The sequence below is a fragment of the Helianthus annuus genome, chromosome 15, assembly GCF_002127325.2.
Source record: "Helianthus annuus cultivar XRQ/B chromosome 15, HanXRQr2.0-SUNRISE, whole genome shotgun sequence".
Classification (NCBI taxonomy): domain Eukaryota; kingdom Viridiplantae; phylum Streptophyta; class Magnoliopsida; order Asterales; family Asteraceae; genus Helianthus; species Helianthus annuus.
In genome coordinates, this window is record NC_035447.2 from 163,898,955 (window position 1) to 163,913,455 (window position 14,501).

The window sequence follows — 14,501 nt, forward strand, 5'->3', positions numbered from 1 at the left end:
TGATTTCATTTCAAACAAAAATACGTACAAGTGGAGTAGAAAAACCTACACCAGTTCTCTTACATGACATGCCACATAAGAGTAAACAAGCTAACAAGCCAAAAACTAAGGGAACAAACCCTCAAAACACTAAAAACAATCAGGTCTCGCCGAAGAACTCAACGGCGCTCAGCTTCCAATCCTCCAAGATTTTCCTCACATGCGGTTTATCCTTGTAATTGAATGATAATAACTTCAACCTCACGTTTTCAGTAATGATATTTGTTAACACCTCAGGCGGTCTTAACTGATTGTTGAAAAACCTGTAATTTCTTTCTTGCCAAACAAAATACGCAGTCGCCTTGATAAGAAGTTTACCAATAACCGAATTTAGCGACCTAGAAGTCGCTTTCGGCAGAAGCCATCCAACAATGTCAACCCACTTGTTAGGCACCGTCTTCATACTAGACTTCTCCTTGATAGCATCCAAAACTGAAGAAGAATAAGAACATTGGAAAAACAAATGTTCATGCGATTCTAGCTCCCGTTGACACAATAAACAACACATCATGTTCATCGAGCCACTGGTGCGATAATTCCATTTTTGAATTCGATCTTGGGTCCACAATTTCCTTCTAAAGATCAGCCAGCAATGAAAAGAATGTCTCGGAATGTTACAACCCGACCACACAATCTTTGACCATGTCATTTCTTGACCACGAGCATGAATAGCTTCCCAAACCAACTGAGACGAGAACGACATGAGTTTACCTCCATCAGATCTCCAAAGCGTGACATCTTGTTTGTTGGGAACGATATAAATCGGATTCAGCTGGAATAAGACCGGAAAAAGGTCCCGCCAGGCCTCAGGCCAAGACCAAATGCCATTATGCACAACCTCGGCTACATTTGAGTAGATCGATAAACCATGTTGATACATGTTTCTGGAAGAAACATAACGGCTAAGCGGGCACTGGTTACACCAAGTATCATGCCATAAGGACGTAGATTCACCATTACCAATTTGCTTCCAAAAAAATTTACGGACCAAGCTCCTAAAAGACAAAAGCTTCCGCCAACCCCATGTTGAGCTTTGCGGCACCTTAACATCCCAAAAACTCCTGCCTCGAAGCCGATGAGCCTGAATCCACTCCACCCACAATGATTTCCGACCCGAGATAATACTATAGATATGAAAGGTCATTAAAGATTTGTTAACATCCGAAACCTTTCTAATACCCAACCCCCCTTCAGACTTAGGAAGGCAAATATCCTTCCACGCCACCTTCGATCTTTTCGGACCCGATGAGCCGTGACTCCACAAGAAATCTTTCATAATCCTCTCTATGCTTTTGATGATACTAGCTGGGAAACAGAAAACAGCAGCCCAATAAGAGTACATAGCCGCTAAAACTGAGTTAACCAACTGAAGCCTCCCTGCAAAAGATAAGAATTTTGTTTTCCAATCTAAAAGCCTCTTAGCAATCCTCTCAACCAACACCTTGCAGTCACTTTTAAGCAATCTAGAAGCAATCAGCGGCACACCAAGATACTTAATAGGTAACGCTCCTTCTGGAAACGGAATTAAGGCCAAGATCTGACTCTTAACTCGAGCTGGGACATTACAGAAGAATGAAGTGCTTTTGCTCAAGCTAGGGACGAGCCCAGACATGTCCCTGAAACTATTTAACGACTCCATAATTATTTTTACCGATTCGAAGTTGCCTCTGGCAAATAAAAACAAGTCGTCAGCGAAGCACAAGTTGATGATTTTTTGTCTCTGGCAATTATTATGGAACCGAAAGGTATTGTGATTAGCCGCCGACTGCTGAAGAATGGACGTGAGGACTTCCATGACTAATGTGAACAAGTACGGGGATATGGGGTCACCTTGTCTTAACCCCCTTTGGCCCTTAAAATACCCATGAATTTCTCCATTAATGCTAATCGAGTACGAAGCTGAAGTAACACAACTCATAACCCAATTCACCATCCTATCATGAAAACCAAAACCCAAGAGTGTTGCACGTAGGAAATCCCAATCGACAGTATCATAAGCCTTTTGAATATCTACTTTGAAAGCACACCTTGGAGGACCCGAACTTCTGTGATAGTTATGGAGCAATTCTTGAGTTAAAAGGATATTATCCGATATTCTACGCCCAGGAATAAAAGCAGACTGATTTAAGCTTACAACCTCATTAATTCCCTCCAGAAGCCTATTAGTAAGAATCTTACTAATTGCTTTGTAAATAACATTACAACAAGAGATAGGCCGGTAATCAGTCACATACGTAGGAGTGCTCACTTTCGGAATCAACGCCAAAAAAGTATGATTGATTTCTTGCAATAAACGGCCACTTGTAAAGAAATCTTTGATAGCACTAGTCACCTCCTCACCAACAATCTGCCATGATTTTTTAAAGAAAGCTGACGAATATCCATCCGGACCCGGAGCTTTGTCATCCCCGACATCAAAGAATGCCGCCTTTATTTCGTCATTAGTGACATCACGAATCATGAATTCAGCCTTAGCATTGCTCACACGTCTAGGAAAACACATATTATTAGGCCGAGTGGTCACATTACCCTTTTTGCCTAGAAAAGCTTTATAGTGATCAACGAGAGCATTAGCCACCGCTATACCTTCAAACTCGTTTCCATTAGCATCTTTAATAAATTGGATTTGCGAAATGTGGTTCCTGCTCTTAACTAGATTATGGAAAAATTTCGTGTTAGCATCCCCAACCTGAAGCCATTTTTGTTTCGCCTTTTGTTTAAGAAATCGTTCTTCATCTAACGAAACCTCCATGAATTTTTTCTGACATTCAGCAGCCAAGTTCCGAAGATTGAGATTGTCCGGGTCCTTATCCACTTTACTTTGATAGTCATCCAGCTCTTTCCTGATATTTGCCACACGCTCATGTAAGTTCCCCTGCCGATGTAAAAGAGACCGAATTGGATGCTTTAAATTCCTCAGCTTCTTGACCACTTTAAACATTGGCACCCCATCAAAGTGAACATCCCAACCATCTTTAACGAGGTTTAAAAATTCAGCCTTGTGGGTAAGAAAATTAGGAAACTTGAACGGTTTATGCTTGCCACTCGAGACTTCCGTTAACTTCAAAACACAAGCTGAATGATCCGATACGCGATGAGGTTGGAAAACCGCGTATGCATTAGGAAACAAGTCCGTGAAGTGACAATTAACCATGATTCTGTCAATCTTTCTCATAATCCCTACCCCATGCTTAGGTTTTTGGTTCCAAGTAAAGTGCACACCAGAACTTTTAACATCAAACACCTCAATGTTTCGAACACATTCTCTAAATTCCACCATACTAACCGAAACACCTGATGCCCCCAAATGAGTATCACCAAGCTCAAGAATAGCATTAAAATCCCCCATAATCGCCCACGGCTTGTCATTGACAAAACCCTTGTGCCTGTTCAACGAACTCCATAGCTCTCTTCTCTCCTTATAATCGTTACTAGCATATACCATAGAACAAAACATGGCCATCTTCGAACCTTTAAAGACTAGTTGAAGATGCATGACTTGATCCGTAGCAGATAAGAGCATAACATCCACATCCCTAGGATTCCACCCTACGATGATTCTAGTGCTTTTATGACACATGGTTCCATTCGACAACCAGTCCCAACCTTTGCAAAGATTACTATACACATTCCCTAACTTATCAACTTGAACATGAGACTCTAAAATGCCACACACCTTTAAATTATTCTCCTTGATAACATGCCGAACCTCTTTTTGTTTCAGAGGGTGGTTCAACCCCCTTATATTCCAGCTGGCTATACTATCCATTAGAAACCTCCACAGCAGGAGTGCTTGCCCCTGAAAAAGAACCACCGTCCTTCATGTTATTTTGCATAAACCTAGTTGTTTCATCAACCACTTCCCTGACTTCATCATGATCCGAGTCATTCTCCTCATAATCATTACTAGGAGTCTCCAAAGCACTAAACGCATTATTCAGCCGAATACCATTTGTTTTCGGTCCAGATGTAGAAGCATTATGTTGATCTTTCCTAACCGGACGATATACAAACTTTGGTTTATCTCTTACAACTTGTTTTGCTGATTTCTTCCTTCCCATCACCTGATAACCCTGCTCATCCACCTTAGTCTTACCTTTGTTTTCCTGAGCAACAACCGGTTTCACGGACTTGGGGCACGACTCCAACGTATGGCCAAAAATATTACATGTTGAACACCTAGGCGGAGTCCACTCATACTCCACATTGATCGTACTCTTAAAAACACCTCCATCCTCTAAGTTAGGGACGGCAATCGACACCGTTTCCTTTAGATCTTTACTTGCATCCACTTCAATAATAGCTCTTGCAAAACTGCTACGGCCCCAAGAGTCAGAACACATATTTGCCGTTTCATTGTCCAATATCTTAGGTATTCCAACTTTAGATGCAATTAAACTCAAGCCTTCTTCAGTATAAGCCGCAATCGGCACATCATGAAGCTTAACCCAGACCGGAATTTTCTGTAATTCTTCTTTTTTCAGCTCCGTATTAGTTGACCAATGTTTCAGAAAGATTGGGATATTTCGAATGAGCCACGGTCCATCCTGTAGAACCTGTTCCATGCCTTCTTTGGACTCAAACTTGAAAAAAAAGAACCCTTTTCCATTCATCATGCATTTACTCAGACCATATTTCTCCCATCTCTTAGTCACGAAGTATTCCACTACTGGAAACGCCAACCTTTTTCCAAGAAAATATCCGAATAAAACATTAGTGAAACGATCCTGAACCTTTTTCACAGATTCTACTGGAATACAAACATCCGTGCCATCTACTGTTCCCATAGATTCAAGAAACCTGAAGTTAACTTTAGGTTTTGGACGGCCAGCATTAAGTTTATCTGCATAAGATGTTTTAGGCTGGTTACTATCCATCCCCTGTGAGTCAAACAAGCCAGTCCCCTTAGTTCTCAAAGTTTCCTGATCCGCACCAGCGGCATCCAGGTTAACAGGAATCGAGATGGAAGCAAGACCATCAAGGATCGACGAGTTATCAGTAGCATACATACCCCTTCTAGGCATGAGAGGATTACCTTCAATGTTTGTGACGCGGAGACTAATACCTCTTATCGGAGCCGTGCCTGGTGAAGCATCCGAATCAGCCAGCCCCGCCGTAGAATGAAAACTCTGAAAATCAGGGTATGGAACCCCACCTGGATCTGAACTACTCTCCATCAATGCAACGTAAACTCAACCATGCAACACAAAACACCAACAGCCGTCACACATGCAGAAATCCTTAAACCCTACGATCACCCTTCAACCCTTAACCGATTAATCAAGTGTATCAATCTAGCTAAATTAAACTCAGTTAACCGCGATTAATAAATCACTAGATTAATAAATCAGGGTTTCGTGAAGATCAATAGGGCGGCGATTAAAAACGAATGTAAACCCTAATAGAGAATCGATCACAACTGCTAACGAGTTCGATATAGATGTTTGATGAATCAAACTACTAATCTCAGACTGTTATACAGAAGCTTACGAAGAAAATTAGGGTTCTTGAGTTTTCATTAGTAACACTAATTTTGCAAAGCTAAAATCTAAACTAAGTAATGCATGACGGAAGTTAAAAGGAAACAACAGATAAGTCAAAAGATGGTTATATTATTAACAGGTCAAAAGTTGTGCTTTTGGTTTCACCTCAAACTGAGGCCCGTCTGCCAAAAGCACAGTTAAGTTTTTACCATATTTACGCAACGGTTGAAGATTTCATCTCAAATGAGACCCATCCACCTCCAACCATTGCATCATTCAAAACAAATTATACTAACTGATGACCAAGGGCTTCATCCTGAAACCCAGGACCCATCCACCTTTGGTCATCATATTGTTCTAATGTAGGAAATATAAATTGTTCGAAGACAGGAAATGTAAATTGTCTAAACAAGCCACAACCATGAAATTTAAAAAAAAAAAGTGGGCTCCGGCCTCGGCAACAATATCCATCATCGCCCACTTCGCCGCCTAAGGGGCAGCACCTCCTTGATCAGCAACCTCTTTCGCAGCCTCTGCACCAGCATCACCCTCAGGATTCTTCTCGGTATCATCACTAGCATTGGCCACTTCCTCTGCCGCCTTAGGAGGGTCTTCACCAGCATGCTTTGCAGGATGATTAACAGGATGGCCTCCAAGATCCTGTAATTTCGCTTCCCAAGCCTCAACATCCCAGGAGGGGCATTCGAAGCCCAAGGCTTTGGCCTCATAAGCCATCCTTAACCTGGCTTGGAGAAGGGAAATAACAACGGATGCTTTAAGACTGTCCCGGTAGAAACTCATATCCTGCTGGTGTTGAAGAAGGGCGGCATCTAGTTTGGCTTGAGCATCCTCGTTGGCTTTGTGAAGGGCAGCTTGGTGCTCCTGGGTCATGGCCTTGTATTTATCTTCATAATGCTGGGACCTGGCAGCCGCAATCGCTCCTTGATCAGCTATAGTGGCTTCAGCTTTTTCGAGATTGATCTCCAGCATCTTATTAAGCCCGCAGGCGTCTTCATACAAGTGCATGAGACGTTCCAAGCCCTGCAATTAAAGACACAGGTATTAATATGAAATGAGTAGGATAATGGTTAACTTGCATGTTCAGGATATCTGAAGGGAATTTTTTACCTGCTTGAGGAATGAAGTGGCTTCACTGAATCCATGGTTCTCGAGAGAGAATGTCTCGGAGGCCGCTGGAGAATCCGTTTCTTTTCTCTTCCGGGAACTAGAGGCTCGGGTCCTGGATGATGGAGGAGCTTTAGGAGCAGTAGTGGTCTTTGAAGTGGTAGGCTTTGGCGTGGCAGACAACTTCGGCTTAGGTTCTTGCTTGACAGGTACAAGGCTAGAGTAACTATCCAACTCGTTGAGTTGGAAGCCTTCGAGGTTGATAACTGGTACTGCACAAGGGAGGATATTTTTAAACTCATCATAAATAAAGATAATGACTGATAAAATGCTTACCAGACATCTCTGAACTTGACTTTTGGCTTGAATCTGTAAGAGACAGGGAGAAGGTTCTCTCACTAGCAGGAAGTCGGTAGATTTCTTTGATCCTGGACTCGGATTCCGCACTTGGGGGTGCTAAATCTCTAAAGTTCGCTGCACAAAAACATCAGGATATAAGTCTGAGATAAAGTTTAAGGATACATTTGGGGATATTCCTAAAACCCTAGATCCTACCCTTGGTTAACCATCTAACCGGCAGATCGAAACCCTTGTCAATAATGTCTCTTTTCACAAAAAAGAACTCCCGCTGCCACTGGTCTTCGTTCTTGGTAGTTTTAAGGACTAAAGGGCTCTTGGAGGTGGAGAACAAAAGGAAACGGCTATCACCATGGGACCTCAATCGGTATGCTATGGGGAGGTCTTCTATGCACAGGTTAGGGCAATGGCGAGATTTGATTTGATCTAGCACCATCAAAACTCGCCAGACCATTGGCATAGTTTGGGCATAACTAAGGCCGGTGAGGTCGAAGAAATGAGAAATGAAGGTTGGAAATGGATACCGGAGTCCCAAAGCAAAGGGTTAGGCGAAGAAACAGACCCACTCATCTGATGACACGTCTGATCGCACCTCCCGGTCGAAAGGGCGAAAGACTGTTCCGGTTGGGAAGGCGCCGGAATCCTTCAGGGCAGCAATATCGGCATTATTGAAGCAGCAGATTTCTTTTTCCGGTTCTCGTATGAGGTTCTGACTCATGAGGGTTGGGACTGGTTAATCCGAACGAGATCTTGTCCGTGATGCCATGAGGGGTATCAAGCAAATTACAAGAAATTCAAGAAAACAGAGGATGAGAGAGAGGACAAGTACCTGGAAATCGCTTGGAGAGAAGTAATAATAACGTGAGATATCTCAGCTAATTATAGGCTGGATATAGGGGGTGAAGAGTAAAAAAAGCATGGTCAGTTGCACAATGTCATCTCAAACGTCGCTTCGTTTTAATTGCCTCGGTCTGCGGGATAGAATTTTTAAAATATATCCGTTGGATTGGTATACCGACAGATATATATGGGGACAATTGTTATGGGTCATTTTTTGATTGTATATATCCTGACTAATATCTTGCTTTTGGCTGTTTGCTTATGATCAGGATACTGGTTTGGAATATTGGTAACATCCTGGGCGATATCCTGGTCTTAACTAAATAAACCACGTGCAGGTGAGAAGTTGTAAGTCACTAACGGTCAGATGGACTTCTTCTCCTAGAGACTCGGGCGAATTAGTTATTTGAGAGATGTTGGACCCGGAAGACCAGGTCTACAACGTTCAAGTAGGGAATATCCGTCGGATCCCGCTTTAATAGGATAGTTTGTTATATTTCTTTTACTATAAATAGATGGGGCAGATCAGATTAAGGCACACAATTTCACACTTCACTCTTTCGCACACTTTAGCTTTCTAGCTTCTAGCAACCACTCTCCACCAACACTTGTACTTGAATTACATTGTAACACCTAGTTGATCCGCACTACATCCTGCACTATATCCTGACATTTGAAGTAACAGAAGAACTAGGCAGCTGCGATTGTCAGCTCCTGAGGTTTTATGCCGGCGATCTAAATTGATCAAGGGCTTTCCTCGTACATCACGTGTCTACCTTTACTAACTAATTTGATCACTTAATTGCTTACGTAATTTTTGACCAAAACACATGCTATCTGATTGTAGCCGACCCTGGATGCTATACGATTCATAAAACAACAATTATGAATCTCACAAGCTAGGGAAGTTGAATGATCCAAATTGAACCGAGTCTGGATGAATCAGAATCCGGACACCACCCATTGTGAGTCCTTCTGATCAGTGATATCATAGTAACCGAATTCAACCGAATATGGATGCAATCTTAATGTAGCCAACTCTAGATGCTATACGATTCGTAAAACAACCATTCTGAATCTCGCATGCTAGGGAAGTTGAATGATCCAAATTAAACCGAGTCTGGATGAAATAGAATCTAGATACCACCCATTGTGAATCCTTATAATTCATGATGTTATTGGATCTGACTTCAACCGAGTATGGATACTATCTGAATGTAGCCGACTCTGAATGTTATACGATTCCTAAAACAACCATTCTGAATCTCGCATGCTAGGGAAGTTCAATGATCAAATTTAACTGACTCTGGATGAAACAGAATTCGGATAACACCCATTGTGAGTCGTTCTGATTATTGTTGTGATAGGATTCGTAGTTAACCGAGTATGCATGCTATCTGATTATAGCCTACCCTGGACGCTATACGATTCGTAAAACAACAACTATGAATCTCGCAAGCTAGGGAAGTTGAATGATCCAAATTAAATGGAGTCTGCATGAAACAGAATACGGATACCTCCCATTGCTCGTCCTTCTAATTAGTGATGTTATAGGATCCGAATTCAACCGGGTATGGAAGCAATCTTAATGTGACACCTGTGTCACCGCGACCATCAAACAAATGCCAAGCCGATGAAATATTGTATTTCAAACATGGGATCTTGTATAAATATGTGTATATTTTGCACATATCAATTCTTGTTCAATTTCAAACTTTATATCGCTTTTTGGAGAATTATACGCAAACTGGTGCGTAAACGTACTCAGTTTAAATGCGAAAAACACTTCGGAACACCATCATATACTTAACATACTTTAGAAATAAGTTTTGAAGGCTTTGGTATGGCAAAAACAAGTTAATTCGCTTACAGGGACTAAACTTGACATACTACGAAAGTATGCCAATTTGAACTGTAACAAACATTCCGGATCATGTCCATAAGTTAAACATACCATAAATATCCTTTACATAGCTTAGAAATAGGCTTTGAGGGGTTTGGTATGCTAAAACAAACTTTTGGATCATTCAGGGGCTAAAAGTGTCAAAAAGTGCGCAAGTTTGCACTTTCGCGCATAACTTACGTTCTGAATACATTCGGACATCCAAAATTTATGTAAGCACTAAAATAGTTTATTTTAGTGTTTGGCATAAGAAAAATCCATTCGTCGCGTCATTTGGATCGTTTTTCGCACTTATGCGCATTCCGCCGTAATTAAGCGAACATCGCGTTCGTACGGCCAAATTAACCAACATCCGGCATATTTTTGAGCATGTTTCATGTCCACAATGTTTAGGCATCATTTTAGGGCCTTAAAGTTGGCTTTACGGGCCTTAGAAGTGTCGGAAATGGCTTAAATATGCAACAGGGACCAAAACTGCCATTTCTGAAAGTTTGTGCAGATCAGACATGCCTAGGCGGCCCGCCTGAGTTTTGTCTGTATGCTGACGAGGGCCGCGTGGCCCCTGCAGATGCAAAAACTTGTTTTTTTGGCTGAAGTTGGCCTTTCAAACACTCCAAAGGGCAATGCCCTTTCACAATCTCAGGAGTTAAGGGTCATTATGAGCCACCACAACATCTTGACAAGTGTACGCATAAGATCGTGGCATGATTTTCAAGAAACGATCCTAACGGTTTTGCTTTTCCTATAAATACCCCCCCCCCATTTGTGTTAAAACCCACAAAATCTGATCTAAAGCTCTAAGTTGAGGCCTTTGCTTCATACCTGAGCTCCTGGATCGAGATTTGCTTTCGGGGACCCTTCGTAAGTGTTCTTTCGTTCTTTTATTCGCTTTTCAAGTCCGAAAGTCAAAGTTTTCTTTGACTTTCTGCATGACCAGCCTATGGTCAACACGAAGTTCGTTGGAACTTCATAATGTGAGCGTGATCACGATGGTTATAGTCCGTAGTGACTATACCTACTGATTACCACGTTATCTAGGCTCAGTGACGAGTCGTAGTTTCGGCCAAAATGCGCATTCTTGCGTATTTTGTAACCAAACTACTCGTGAGTATCAAAACCGTTTGTTTTGATGCCAAACCTGTTTTCTAAACTTAGTTAAGCACGTTCTAACATGCTTAGCTCGTCACTTTTAGTATAGTGTTCTTATAGGGTCGTAAGGTAAGCGATCTAAACAATCGCTTATACTTTCGAACCCGACCCATTTGGTCGATCTTTAGGATCCGACCAAACACTTTAAGTGACCATAGTTGTATAGGGAATAATCTTCCGAGGTTATACCTTATGATCACGACGTTAGGCGTTCCAAACGCGTTTTACGCGAACGACGCGTTAAAGTAGCATAAGCTACCTAAACGGGTCGTAATGGGCCGCAAGCACTTAGGCTAGGTTTCATTTTAGTATGTAGGCTTTGTTAAACCATATCACACGAGTCTCTATACTCGTTTGGTTTACGAACCCTCATTCTATCCAATCTTCCGATTTTGGTCCGGTATATTAATATAGCTACCTATTAGGTGCCGTTTGATATTCCGTGATCTCTAGCATTATTTGGTTGTTATACAAGGATTTCAAAGCAATCTCAGGTGGGTACATAGAACCCCATCTTTTACATGTTTTCGAGGAGTTCATGTGAGTACATTGAACCCCTCTTTTACTGTTTTCCAAACTGTTTTGGGGTGAAACACATGTGCCTACTTGTTACCTTCATGCTTTCCTGTTTTCACATCATATACTTGCTATGTTCATTAGTACATTTATAATACATGATTTCAAAACATTATATGCTATGTATGCCCGTTGTGTGCATACTTAGTACATCACTTTACAATACATCACATGCTACGTACGCCCATTGTGTGCATACTTAGTACATCACTTTACAATACATCACATGCTACGTACGCCCATTGTGTGCATACTTAGTACATCACTTTACAATACATCTCATGCTACGTACGCCCATTGTGTGCATACTTAGTACATCACTTTACAATACATCTCATGCTACGTACGCCCATTGTGTGCATACTTAGTACATTGTTTCTCATTGCATTTCTGTTGCATATGCTCATCCAGCATATGAACACATTATACTACAATTTGAACCGTTGTAACTGTTTGACTATGTGAACCGTCTTAACCCTTTGATTATATGAACCGTTCGTAACCTTTAAACCGTGTGAACCAGTTGTATCTGTTGACATGATTTACATTTGTCAATAGACATTTGACTATACATAAACATTTCTACAATTTTTAAACATTACATCTTGATGGTTTGGTTTGAGTAAGTGATCTAAGCAACGAGGCGTGTGTAATACGATACAAGCATGGTGGATACGCCGCTGGTACTTCCTATATATAAGTGTTTGTATGGTATTACATATCGTAGCGTTATTTGAATCATTTCAATTTGAGACATATAACATTTTATACAAATAACACACTTTTTTTTGGGTAAAGGGTTACCCCGGTGATTCTATTAAAATGCAACCGCAAATAAGTACAAGTAGTGAGGATGTGTTCCACACTAGTTCATATATAGGACATGCCCCATATATGTATGACCTAGCAAAACAAAACAACTATGACACCCCGTAACCTAGCCTACTATACATCATGATCTAGTAGACAAAACAATGGAAAAAACAAAAAAACAAAATCCTCAACCGCCATCATCAAAAATAAAGTTGCCACAAACCGGCAACCCCTTCAAACGAACCAAAAGTAGCCTATCCATTTGAGAATTTTGTGGAAGAGGTGCTTGCCCCTGCTTTCGAAGAGAACGGATGAGTACCCGATGTCATAAATGCACTAGTTTCATTGTAAACTTCTTCGACCTCCTCTTCATCTGAATCCTGCCTGTCACCCGACTTTTTCTCCTTCTTCTCTATACGACCCACAGTACTACCTCCCTGTCCACCATCATCATCCTTAAGAGCATCAAAGGGGTTTGGCATTGATACCTGATTGTTCACCGGCTTCTTCAAGGACGAGATTGGTTTAGGGTTTACAACTGGTCTGTACACTACCTTAGGCTTCTGATTTTTCATGTGAAGCCCTTGGTTAGTAGATTTCTTCTTCTTTGCACCCACAACCTGAAAGTCATCAATTTTCTTTCCAGAATCCCCACTCGAAACGACCTGAGGGCTCTTTGGACACGAGTTATCCTCATGACCAAACACACAACAAGATGAGCACCTTAAAGGCTCCCAATCATATTCGATTTTAACCTCCACCATTGAGTGACCATTACCCTCTAAATCTGGGATTGCAACTGTAACACTCCTCTTTAACTCAGCCCCAGCTTGAATTTCAATGAGAGCTCTAGCATAACTGCTTCTTCCCCATGACTCAGCACACATTGTAGCAGTGTACGAATCTAGCATCTTAGGCACCCCTATCTTAGAAGCGAGCAGGCTAAGACCATCCTCAGTATATGCTGCTAACGGCACTTCATGCATCTTAACCCAAACTGGGATAGCCTTTATATCTTCCTTTTCCAACTTGACAGAGGCCGACCACTCCTTCAAAATTATCGGAGCATTTCTAATCATCCAAGGTCCATCCTCCACCAATTTATCCATCCCTTCCTTTGTTTTGAATTTAAAGAACAAGAAACCGTTTGCATTCATCATTAGTCTCGAGAGACCATATTTCACCCAGTTGTTCTTAGCAAAATAATCCACCAACGGAAAAGCCAGCCTTTTGCCCAGAAAATATCCATACAACGTGTTAGCATACCTGTCAGAGACCTGCTTGACCGAAGACAACGGAATGACAACATCAGCACCATCAACCGACTCGCTAGCTTCCATCATCCGAAAATTAACCTTTACCTTCTCCTTTGCGGTATTCACAACGCTAGCAAAAGATAAATGTTCCGCAACCCCAGATGATCTTGAATTCGAGTTTCCAGCCAATGGAGTTACTAAATTCTCTCCATGAACACCCATTGTTGGCGAGAATGGTTTATCCAACTGTACCGGAGTAGTAACCTTAGTGAGTTCATCAATGATGTTGATGCCACGTTTTGGCTGAATACTGTTCCCATCAACATCAAGGAGTAAATCCGCAATTTCCTTAAAAGACAGTGGTGGCCTTCCACCAGGTTTCATGCGTTCATCCATTAAACAGAAACCTAGCAGCCAGAATTTCGTTCAAAATAGAAGCCGCTGAAAAACCCTAGTAGCCGCAACCACCAAAAGAATTCGACAAAAATCAGAATCAATGATTGATCAGCCGCAAAACCGTAATACGCCACCAACTCTAGTACACAAACCAGAATTATTGCCGACAAGAACCCTAATCCGGCCAATACACAGTATAATCAGCCACAAGTTGTTAGTCAGCCGCCAAAACCCTAGTTCGCAAACCAGCAGGTAGCGCCGACCACAAACCCTAATCCGATTACACCTTGGAAAAAGAAGGCCACAAATCAAGAAACTCGAATCTGATGAAAAGAAAAGAAAGCTAATCGGCGCCGTAACCCTAATCAGCCGCACCTCCTCAATCAGAAACACGTAAAAACGGAACCCTAAAACAAATCTCGAACCTGATTTCAATTGATAAACTTCTAAGGGTCAATTAGAGAACCCTAAGATGGTTACCAAGATCGATCAAACCAGTAAAATCGATAAATTGTTAGGGTTTCACGAGCACTACCCAAAATCGCCAAGATCGCCACTCCTAGA